At 36.4% G+C, this 12,480-nt stretch overlaps 1 protein-coding gene across 1 annotated transcript in view; it reads right to left on the reverse strand.

Moving 5' to 3' along the window:
* The window catches only part of LOC108766641 (uncharacterized), a 146,182-nt gene that overhangs the window by 44,423 nt on the left and 89,279 nt on the right, over positions 1 to 12,480 (reverse strand). The window contains exon 3 of the mRNA XM_018516049.1: positions 3,869 to 3,973. The gene's annotated coding sequence lies outside the window, so the exon portion shown is untranslated. The remainder of the gene's footprint in view (positions 1 to 3,868; positions 3,974 to 12,480) is intronic.

A 12,480-nucleotide genomic window follows, 5' to 3' on the forward strand; every position in this document is an offset into this window, starting at 1 on the left:
TCTATATATATATATATATATATATATATATATGTCGATAATAAATAATTTTATATTAATATATAAAAAAAGAAATTTGTTTAAAAAATGATTGCGCGATAACGAACTTTAATTTTGAGCAATTATAGAAAGATCAAAGCAGTTGTCCTTATTGTGAATATTTGATAAGTCATTCGAGAAGAATGCAAGAGGAATCGCTAACTGCATCTCTGATTTCTTTATAATTTTACGGAGCATTCATGTCTTTCTTATCGCTACGGAGTCAAGAGGTCTAAGTGGCTTGCCGATCCATTAACATAAGTATAGCATCATTTCTTTATTAGAGTCCACCAATCGGTTGCGTTATCCAAATTCGACTACAGCAGTTGAGGGGGTTAATGATAGCCGAGGATAATGGCATGCGCAGTCAAGGATCGAGACAGATTACAAGCATAGCGAGAAAGAAGGAGAGAGACAGAACGGGTGACATGGAACGCGAAGTCTGATAGAAGGAATAGCTCTTGCCGAGGACCGGCATTCCAGGTGCCTATTTCGAGAATGGCTGGATTCGTTTTCGGGTGTTGTGTCCGCGCCTCTATTTCGCCCTTCTTGCCACCCTGCTCGCTTTGTCCATTGGAATCACGCCAGTTATCGCGGTAGTACGAGACGCGTTCTTTCTTGATCTCGCCGTCGGCGATACGTCGCTCCCTTCCCTTCTCGACGTTTTCGTTCGATACCGGCATCCCGGCATTCGCCTGGACCACGGACACTCCCGGCGAACTGCCCGAGATTTTTAATCTCGAGATTCTCGAGTCCAAAATCACTATTCACTTCACTCAAAAACCGTGACGGTAATTTCGGGAACATTGTATGTACGTTTCATCTTCTCTTCTTACGCTTCTTTATCCGACATTTTAAAAGGAGAAATTATCTTTGAAAGAAAATTATCTTAATGAAGTCCGATTCTTTCAAAATTCTTAACGATAACATCGTTCCACGAACATTTATATCAAATTGAAGTAATTTCCTTGTCTTAATCGCAGCTATAATGACGAAGAAACCAACGTTTCTTATTTCGCGATAACAAAAATAAGTTTCTTCGGTCTTCTGACGATGTCAGATAAAGAGAAATAAGAATCCGAGAGTTTTATATAGAATATTTCAAAATTACGATCATCCTTTAAGTTCTGGATTCTTTATCTAATTAAGGAACGTTTTTTGCTTAATAAAGCTTTAATGTAATTTGGATTTATTTCTATTCTATATTCTTATTACTCTTTCAAATATATAACAACGTTGTATAATTAATTCACAAGTTAAAAGTTATATTAAAGTGAAATCTAGTTAAACGTTCTAGCTTAATTTTACACTATACGGCTTTGTTGCATAATTTGAATATCCCCATTGATACCCGTGTTTAAGGATTAACAACTTCGAAACAACAGTTTGCCATGCAGACTTAAAAGCGTCAAGCATAAGATGTTTAATTAAGGCATGTAAGTTTAGTAGAATAATTCATAAAAAAACAATTAATTCTAAATACGCGAGACAGATTTAAACTTGATATTTTTTGCTACTTATGAATGACGAGCTATTGCATTTTTGACAATAGCTACGCTATAGGCGGGCAGCATAAGAGTTTCGGCAGTCAATACAGTTCTGTTTGAAAAATGGTTTCCCTGTTTGACCCGAAGAAAGGTTTGTTTGTTCAAAAGCGTCTCGAGCTGAATACTCCCAAAGCTGAATACTACCAAACAGTCTAGCCTTCTGCATGTATCATAAATTTTGCTCCATTTTCGATACAATGGGATCTATATGATTCCACTTAAAAAAAAAAATGATTTTATCTTTTTTTTTTACGTATTGCTATTCGTTATGGCAACGTTTTTCGACGGTACGAAGTTTCGGGTGATCTCGCTGAGGATCAAGAATCGTGAAATAGGCACTAGCGGATATCCATACCCATATACGGCACGTACAGCATCAAAATTCCGTCAGCATGCAATATCATAGCGGTTGCAGTATCCAGCGCAGTAAAAACCTCGTCTCGACCAAAGAAGCGAAGGACCAAGGAGAGAGTGCAGCAACGAACGGGGTGTGTACGGCGGGAGATGCAGCGACAGGCAGCCATTTTAATTACCTAATTTTTTCGACGGCATCTTAAAGCCTCGAAGACAATTACTAACGTACATGACGAACTCGTCGGGTCTGAAAATGCGGTTTAAAATTTTTATCCCTTTACGAACACAGGTCAGGAGCCTGGTTATCTTTTGGGTTATCTATTCGGTTCTACAAAGAGCCAACAATAATCGGCCATGCTGGACGAGTAACCTTGACGTAAAATGGAAATTCATATCGAAGTTAAACAAAAAATAATCAGGAAACATGGCGAAGTTTAAACGATTGCTATCGATATACTAGATTCGAATAAGCCGAGATATCGCATTCGAAAATTCAGAGTAATCGAAAATAATCCTGAGCGATACTACCAGCTGGACTACAATTAAATTCAATTCCCCGACACGAAGAGACTCAAATGTCGAATCTCTTCTCTCGAAAATTTCTACTGCCCGGCACACTCCTAGTGATTAGAAACACATGCCATTAGCAACAGTTCGGATACCTGATAGTTTCAAACTTCCGGCGCAATTTCTTGGTAATGAGACTACCTCCTCTTTAATCTTTTATGCCCTTCGGTTCTAACAAAACAACATGTACCTCGTTTTTTCCTTAATTTTCTTAGAACAAAGCAAGATTTATTTCGCAAAGCGCGTGCTTGTCATTGAAATTTTTATTTTTCCCGGAACCTCCGTAAGAGTGACTATCCCAAATTTCCGTCTGGCGTATATAAAAATTCACGCGTAGTAGTTGGAATGTCGATTTCGCCTCGACACATCGACGTATTCGTTCGATAACATATAGACTCTCCATTTATTCTTTCTTTTTCCCTCTTTCCGTCTCTTTTGCCCTTTCATGTCGACTACTATTCTGTTTCGATGAAAAGCTCGACCAGTTCGGGCGTAAACGATGGCGAGTATTCAGGAGTGTATTGCGAAAATTGTGCCAATGGAGAGGCAAATCGCGTTCGCACAAGTGGCTTGAAAAATTTAACTTTGGTTGGCGCATTTCGATATCGAAACAGAAGTCGTCTCAGTCGCCGCAATTTTTGTACGTACATATATCTTTAAATACAGAATTATATTTGCAATAGTTTGTATTACGTGAAAAAAGAAAAAAAAAAAGATAATAGCACTCTGTTCGCGAAAAGCAGAACAAATAATTGTTCCTTCTCAAACACATTCCTGTACAATACCAATGTACAATTAAGATTAATTGGTTCGTGTGCAGCGTACCGTGATAGATGATAGACACAGAAGTAATGTCTCGAGTACCATCTCACCGCAACGGTATATTACAACTCGCGCTATTATGTATAAACTGCAGGATGTTTGGTGAGTAGATAGCGGAGAAAGAGTATAAATCATAATTATGAGCTTTGCGCGCATAGTAATATAAGTAAAACCGCCCATCAAAATAATGCCGACTATCAAGACAACAGAAATCAGACGAACAGTTTAGAAGACGCTGTTTGAACGCTCTCGTACTACTTGGGTAAGCAAGTCAGTCTGGATAATCCTATTTCAAGTTCTCTTTCTCGAAGCATACCGTATTCTACATCCCACTGTCAATGCGAAAAACTAACATTGAACGGGCCAGGTAAAAGGGAACAATAACAGAAAAGAGGAAAATAGAATTCCATGAGAAATTTTCTCTCCGTGAAAGTGGCGTGGAACGAAAACACGCTTCAAAAACGATCGTCGAGAGATCGGTGTAGATTCTGCGAATATAGCAAGAGAGAGGATGACGATCTAGTATACTTGATACTCACGTTACTTTCGAGCCGGCGATTACGCTTATTGCAGTCGTCTAATAACGGAGGATTGTTTTCAGCAAGAAGCGAGCCGTTGTTCCGAATTATTCCGCGCCTTTGGACCTGCAACAGGAAGCATAAAATGAAATTAATGTCGTAATAATCGCACTGCCGCATAACGTAAGTCAGCAAAGCCGCGCCCTTGAGACGCGGTTAATTCCGCAATAATTGTACTACACGGCAAATTATCGCGATTGTATTACACGCTTCGCGATACACGTGGACAGGCTCTCAGTGTTAGCACCGGAAACAGACTCGCTTTAATGCGCGAAGCATAGTCTTGTGTTGTACAGAACAATTCGGGAGAGAACAGTAATGCTTCTGATATGTTTAGAAGATAAAATAAACGAGAGTTCCTGTTAACGTAAGTGTATCACTGATACACTCCATTTGGCTAATAATAATTTAACTAACAACAGCTAATAATTTAGATAAAAATACGTAAACAAGAAAGAATTATAATAAATTAGTTAAAATATGTACATCGAAATGTATAATCCATACACGGAGAAAATTTTATATTCAGTTTTAATACAATTTTAAATCACACTTTACTATGTCTTGTATTTTCGATGGACTCTCACAACATGTGATTTCGACTTAACTTTTACTATGGTATTACTAATTTTTATCACATAAATAAAGTAATTATTTCGTTAAGCCATATTCTAACATGAAAACAGTTAATTTTTACTATGGTACGCAAATAAAATTTGTTAGGTATATTTTTGTAATAAAAAATTTTTACTATGAAAAAGTGTAAAAATTACGTTATATCATTGTTTAAAAAAAAATAACTATAGCATTTAAACTTATAATTTACATGAAGACCGCAGCTACTATCACATTTTATAGTAATTTTAAATATAAAATTTTCTCCGTGTATGTATAATAAATATTACTTCTTTCAATTACTATTTTGTGTAAAAATATATAATGCGAATGTTTGCATTATATACTTTGGTTCTCACTTTCTTCGGACAAAGAGTAACGTGTATGCGGGTAGAAAAATAGGTCCAACACGGGTGTCAGCTTTCCAACAATTCTTTCAGGTATAATCGTGCCGAATCTCCTTACCCGTGCGAAAAAACGCCAAACGCAAATGCTTCATCAGTCGACATTCTCATCGCCCATTTAGCGTTAAATGCGGCAGCCCGACTCTCATCTTGTGCCCACGCTGAATGCGATCATCTTCCCGATAGACAAGCGGAACTCGTGTGAGCTGGATTTATCTCCAGTAAAGATCGCAGAAAAAACGGTTGCGCATTCACCGGCACAAGTAAATTTCTTTCGCCGACTTCCGAAAAAATTGCGCCCATGTGTGCGATTTTATCGCAACATAACTCAAGAGCACGCGAAGCATACAAATTTCGTACATAAGGAGTCTCGGTATCACCGGATATAGTTTTAATTACAATTTCTATGATTAATTTGAAACGAATTTGAAATGAATTTCCTTAATAAAACGCTAAAAAAAAAGAGTATTATTTATTAAATTGTTTTCAATTAATGTAATTTTATAACACTAAAAATATCAGATTAAAATACTATTAATTTTAAATTAACATTATTTAAAAATTATATTTTTGTTTTAATTATGTAAAAAGAGATGTAAAAATTATACATCTCTTTTTATAATATTATAATTTAATCATAATATAAATAATATATAATTTATAATATAATTTTAAAATTATTAAAAAAGAATTTAAAAATGTCTCAATCGTTAAAAATATCGCATTGTCGTCACATTCAGTCGAGTTAACTCCACTCTCTTCGGTCATAATAATTTAAAAGAATGAGTTAAGAGACGATTGTTTCTCTGTGTTCAATGACTTGTCGTTGAGTTATAATGGCTCGCTATAAAAACCGATGAGTATTATTTATGATACCCGAAGACCCTAGGAGCGCACACATTTGTCCGCTCGGCAGGATGTACCACGTTCGTTTTCGAGACGACGACGAATCGCCACAGACAGCTTCGTCGACAGCATCGTCGTTTCTACCTACCGTCTCTCGTTTAAACGAAACACGTCCGCTCCGATACCAAACTCACTGAGCAAAGGAAGCAAGGAAATATTCGCGCTCCGTACGTCGTTGTGTCAAAACAAAAAGAGATCAGCGGAAGGGAAACAAAATCGTATAGAGAGAAGGTCTATAAAGGAAGAGAATACGAATAAAGAACAAGAGAAATAGAGAGAGAGAGAGGGGGGGGGGAGGGAGGAGGGGTAACAGAGAGATGCGAAGAAAGAAAGATACGAAACGAAAAACGGAGAGAAAGAGTGAAAGCGAGATAACGAACAAGTAGGAGAAGAAATGGAAACAAAAGGCGAAAGGGAACGGAAGGGAAGTGGGAAAGAGAATGGTAGAAGGGGGATGAGAAAGGCTGCGGGGCGAATGACGTTGATGAAATGCTTCTCAGTGGCGAACATGTAACGCGACCTCGGCGGATCGAGATAAACGCATTCGCGAGTCGGATTCCTGCACTCATCCCCTTTCCCCCTATTATCTTCCCTTTTCCTACCGTTCCCCCCTACAGCCTCACCACCTCACCGGATAGCACTGCATTCGCACGACGGCTCTTCCTTTAATCCATTCGAGCTTTATCTCATTGACGAGATAGTTGGCTCGTCGAGATACATCCAAATCCACCGATACATATACTCTCCGACCAGTCGGCATGCCTACGATCGTTTTAATCAGTGGTTCAGATCGACTCGATTGAAATCGGCCGAAGCGCGATTGAGGCCGGCGTCCGCGCCACTATACGCTCTGTTCCACGTAAAACTGAAATCGATACCGTTCGGTTTGCTCACCGCAAAGCTCGTGACGGGATTTCGCGCGAGCGAAACGTGCGAAGCACCGAAAAGTCACAGTTGCGAGAAGCAGAAGTCAGCGAGGAGAAAATTCGTGATTTAAAAACGAGGTCTAACCTACCAGAAGCTGCAGAGATCATAATCTTGAAAATTATAACACTTTCGGAACAATCCTTGCTCTGATATTCCAGAATGTAATTCTAAAGTCTTGAAGATTTTATGCGTGCACAAACTTTTTCTCATAAATCTACTAATGCATAATCCTGATAGAAATATATACAGTTTTCTTAGACGTCCAATCTAGTTGCTACCTAGTATTACTGTTTGTAACAATACATTCATAATTAACCTAATTTGAGAATGATTTTTAATCATTTCTAAAGATCGCCACTGCTTTTACTCAATTTATCATTAATTCAACTAAAACAATGGAATTAAATAATTTAATTTAAGGAAATATATTAAATTTGACTCAAATTTTTAGTTTATTATTTACTAAGTGCATTATGTTGATATGGTTTACTTCGAAAGCAACCACGGAAATGAGTTGATTTACATTTTGACGTACATGGAAGTTAAGAATAACGAAATGTGATTTAACTCAAGAGATTGGCTTACCACTGCTCGTTCAATATTTAACAGTGTACTGCGTAGAAAATGAAGAAAAATTTGATAGAATTTTATTCATTGGCTGAAACAGTTCTGCTAAAAATATGTGCGATTTGCCTTTCTAATTATTGTCTAGCATTAATAGATTATTATTAATTCTAAAATACTGCGTATAATACATCTATTGTCCTGTTTTCGTTCAGTAAATAGGTTTGGATTTTATACATCTTTTGTGTGTGCAATAAGCAGATAAAGCGTTACATCTTCATTGTGATTCCAATTATAAGTAATTTTTATTTTTCAGTTACTAGAGTTACTGAATATATTACAAAGTTAATATAACTGTCTAGTAACTGCTCAAAAAATGCATGAAATTTCTACCAGGAAATATATTCTACGTACATGCATACAAAGTACGAAGAAATAGGAAATATATGATTTCCATTCTTTTTCATATTAATGAACGTGAAAGCAGGTAAAAAACAGATATTGTATTTCCACATTTAATTACGCTCTAGTCTGTTTTCTGCGCGCGTGAAGAGATCGACGCGGAATTCTGAATTCAACGACACCCGAGAACAGCGAATCGATAAGAAGCATACATGGAGAAGGTATTGCTGATTCCACTGCGTTATACCGTACGCATACTAATACGTTCATTCTTATTTATAAGTCGCGGCATAGGTAACGCGGTGAGCCTACGTAATATAGAGATTCCCGAGTAAGACGACGATGGCCTGTTTCGACGTTTAAAAGCATCGTGTTAATACAAGACAAGAGGAGGGGGTGGTGAGAGAAGGGGGAGGGGAAGGAGAGAAGAGCATAGGAGAGCGCCGACTTTCGAAGGAAGGAATTAAACGACTCGATGTAAAGGAGACGAAGGCGCAGCTTCCGCGCGTTCCTCCGGGCTTATCACCCGAAAGTTCTACTCGCGAGCTCGTTTTCTCCTTCTGAGATTTGCTTAATGAGAAAAGTGAATAGAACTGTGGTTGGCGCGCGCGCTACCGAAAGTAGCAAAGTTCTCATATACCGTGTTTCTCTAACCGTCGTCGGCGAACATCTTCGAACCGGGTGTATTCCCGGAGCGCTACGGTCACTCTAGTTTTTTCCCTCGTAGAAAAACCATCCCCTTTCTGACGGTCCTGCGCCACCGCTCTTTTTCTACGATCTTCCCTCGAACGGTCGAGTCCGTACGAGTTTACACTGATAACGGCCCCGTGCTCCCTAAGGATTTCTCGCAGAGGTTTATTCGATAGTCCTCCTCGTACATGTCACATACGTGTAAAAGTACACACACCACACACGCACACATTACGTTTTTTAGAATTTTACCGAACGGACAAGTTTGTACGGGAATCTTGTGCTATTTTTGTCGCGTGATTTTTTTTTCCTTTTCTTTGCTAGAGCAGAGGTTCGTCAATAAGCACTGAAATATTGACTATTATTTAGATAAACTGATAAGAAATAATGAAGAAATAAATCAAAGCATATGTATTTTTTCGTACGCTATTTATGATACAGAAAGAACATCTGCTTCTTTTATTGTTTTCATATCTTGAATGACATTCATCTATTTATTCATTTATTACGAACTTTTCTATACATATACTATTGTTCAGTGTACTGAAATAAATTTATCTTCTATCCAAAGGAATATTCTTATATATCTATGCAAATTTTATGTAACAGAAATAAAATATCATATCCTGTCGACAGAAAATATAATACATAATTTAGATCAAGGAATAAATCATTGATTCGATTATGCTTCTAATGCAGTGAAAAGAAAATATGGAGAGATAGAATCCGAAAATATCAAATAAACAATCTGATATTTATGAAGCAGGATTTAATTGTATCGATTTTTTGAACTTAACTGTGTATAAAACATTTTAATCAGATGGATGTAATAAAAACATGATTTGTTTACATTGCAGAAACATATGTACATTATGCTCTTCATTATTCAGGGCAATTGAGAATGGGGTTGGCACGGATAATCGAGAAACGCGGGCAATCCAAAGCACATACCGTACTTTATTGAGGCACAAACAAACATTACTGTATAACTGTAATTTATTCGTGATATGCATAAATACACGCCCAGCGATGCTTACGAGTGAACGTTTAATACGTTCACGTAAATAATTTGCGATTTTCGTTTACCTCTGGGACTCGATAATGAATCATTTTGTCCGAGCACGTTATTTCTCATCTTCGTCATTAGTCATTAGCAATTTACCATAACATGGAACAGATAATCCGCAAATAGGATAATACCAAATATGGATAATTCGGAGTATACAACACGCACATTTCTATACGACGTTACTCTTGTTGTCTTACTCTCATATCAAGAAGCCTGAATTGCTTAATCTTAGATAAACTGAATGAGCTAATTTTATTCAACGCTTATAGAGTTAATATTCAATTAAAGGAGAGTTTTTATCATTTATTTTCGATATATTTTGATATTACTTTTCGGGTGAACTTGTAAAAATTCATTTAGCGTTCGGAAGAAATCCGTACAGTAAAGCTAGCTAAACTAAGCTTTCGAACTTTAAAAAGGTTTATTGTATTTATTTGATATATTACCAGGGATTGATTTACAGCAGACCTCACATAAAATGTTAGAAAAATTTCTTTTAGACGTTTTTAAAAATAGAGCTCATATTTTTCGTATTTTAGGACTCTTTTTTTTTAACACAGGTAGGTTAGCGGTACTCGACTTCTAAGGAAAAAAGGATTGGGCCTTACGCTTCTTTTTGTTGTGAAATTTTAGACCCCTGCAAATTATCAGTAGAAAAAATTCAAAATAAATTTAAAATAATTTTCTTCCTATAGGAAGATTATATAATTATTTAAAATTGTATATTTTTTTCAGTAATATGTTTTGCTAGCAATTCTAAAACTATGTATATTACATAAATGCAATGATGTGCGCAATTCTCTAATGAAGCAATTTCTTAATGAATGTACTTTGTCAAATATGAATGTAGGTATAATATATGAATATCTACTTTGTAGAAAAATGGCTTATTTTTAGCATCAAATATTTTATTTGTGGCGATATATAATAAAATAAATGGAATATTATTCCTTTTCATAAGAAATAATAATTTTTTTAACCATCACAGTTTATAAAACAATATTTATGTATATACTGAAAGGATATGTTCAATTTATTTCATTTTTAAGTTTTTATAATATTTTTGATTTAATAAAAATTTTAATATTTAAAACTTTAATCTATTTTAGTTTTTTCCTTCTTAGTTTAGATTATTTTTTGTTTCTACTTTCATTCACATACTACATTCGTAATGTGCATGTATGTGTATATATGTATGTGGCTGTCTGTATAGTATGATGAACTCGGGTCCATGGGTTTGCTAAGCCTAAATGACTGTGCAGATCAGTCATCTTTGCGGAACTGATTTATTTGCTCTTCAACTTTTTTATGGTTATTCTAATGGCACGTGCCAATACGTGCTTTCGACATTTTAATTCTCGTTACCTAATTTTGCACTTACACGCACTCATAAATATGTATATTTATACACGTATCTCGCTGTTGCTAAGAGCCTCTGGCTATTTCTATATACAACAGCACATACATACGCTTTATTTATTTTAATATTTCTATATAAGGCTGACAATTAAATTTGTTGAAAAAACATAGAATATAGAAATTTTTAATATTCTTTGTACGTTTTCATATGCATGTAATGTAATGTAGTAGCACTGTAATATATTAATATTGTAATATAATACGCATGTAATAAAAATAAACCATTTTGACATTTTTATACTATAATTAAAAATTGTTTATAATTTTCATAAAAATAAGTATTTTTCCATTATATTAATGAAGCATTTTTTACTCAATTTAGTATATTTTTTACTTATATTAAACCTTTTAAATCATGAATTACGAATTATTTTCAACATTTTGTATAGCAATATCCATTTTTATTAGCCTACGAAAAGTTGTTGGTTTTCATTCAGATCATGTGAAACTAAAAAAACGTGCCTTAAAATTAAGACTTTTTCACAAGCCTCCAAAGTTATCTAAATCTTTTTATGGTCGAATAAAGACGAAAATGTTTAGACTTCCACAAAAAAAAAAGGAACTGCCCAAACAGACCAAAATTTTCTAGTTCACAGGAAGCTTATAAATAGCTCGTAACTTCGATTTGTTTTTTCACTCCTGTTCGCTGAAGGGTCCAGCTGAATAGGGGTAAGGTTGTAAATGCGAGTGTTGTATGTGGCAGAACCCTTCCTCGCTTCGTTACAAATACCATGTAGTGTTGGCAGGTCGAATCGCGTAAGAGGAACATTAGGTTTCGCGTAGTTCGCTTCACGCACACAGAACGGACGGAGTATAGCGCGAACTTGGTGATTCTGTCCGCCTAGTTTATCGATCGTCCGTCGAATAGGTAGAGAGATAGAGAGAGGAGAAAGAGAGATAATAAAAGGGAGGGGGGAGAGAGAGAGAGAGAGAGAGAGAGAGAGAGAGAGAGAGAGAGAGAGAGAGAGCGTTCTGTACGAATGCTGTATACGCGATTACCGATGTAACACGCCTGTTTTCAGATACGTGTGCGGCACCGTTGATGGCGCGACGTAACACCAGTGTAACGCATCGATATAACGCTAAATTATTTCACGCCTCGAGCTCCTATGCCCCGTGAATTCTTAATTTCGCGCTTGATAGATCCTAGCATAGATGTATGTACCGATAGCGACCCCCGCGATTCGCAATTACTAATCTGATTCTGGCGCCGACGCGCGCGAGACTGCAAACGACACGCGAGAAAGAAATAAAAATGTTTCGCGCGCTTCGCGTACCCATTGTACGCGTGTGCGGAAGATGAAAGATTCAGCGTTATGAGTGGTACATTTGGACTTTGCAACACGCACCGCTTTGAATTACAACAATGATATACAACCACTTTTACCATTACGCGTGCATTCATTTGTTTCAAAGAATTAGAAATTATGGGGTTGCAAAAAAATGTTCGCGGGATGCAAATTGTGAAACATCGAATATTCCCCAATTTATATACAGGGTGTTTGGCGACTACCGCATTTTTTGTCATACGTGGGTAGAACAGCCTATACTGAATCAAAAAGTCCTGTACCATTTTG

The sequence above is a fragment of the Trachymyrmex cornetzi genome, unplaced genomic scaffold (assembly GCF_001594075.2).
Source record: "Trachymyrmex cornetzi isolate Tcor2-1 unplaced genomic scaffold, Tcor1.1 scaffold61, whole genome shotgun sequence".
In the NCBI taxonomy this organism is placed as follows: domain Eukaryota; kingdom Metazoa; phylum Arthropoda; class Insecta; order Hymenoptera; family Formicidae; genus Trachymyrmex; species Trachymyrmex cornetzi.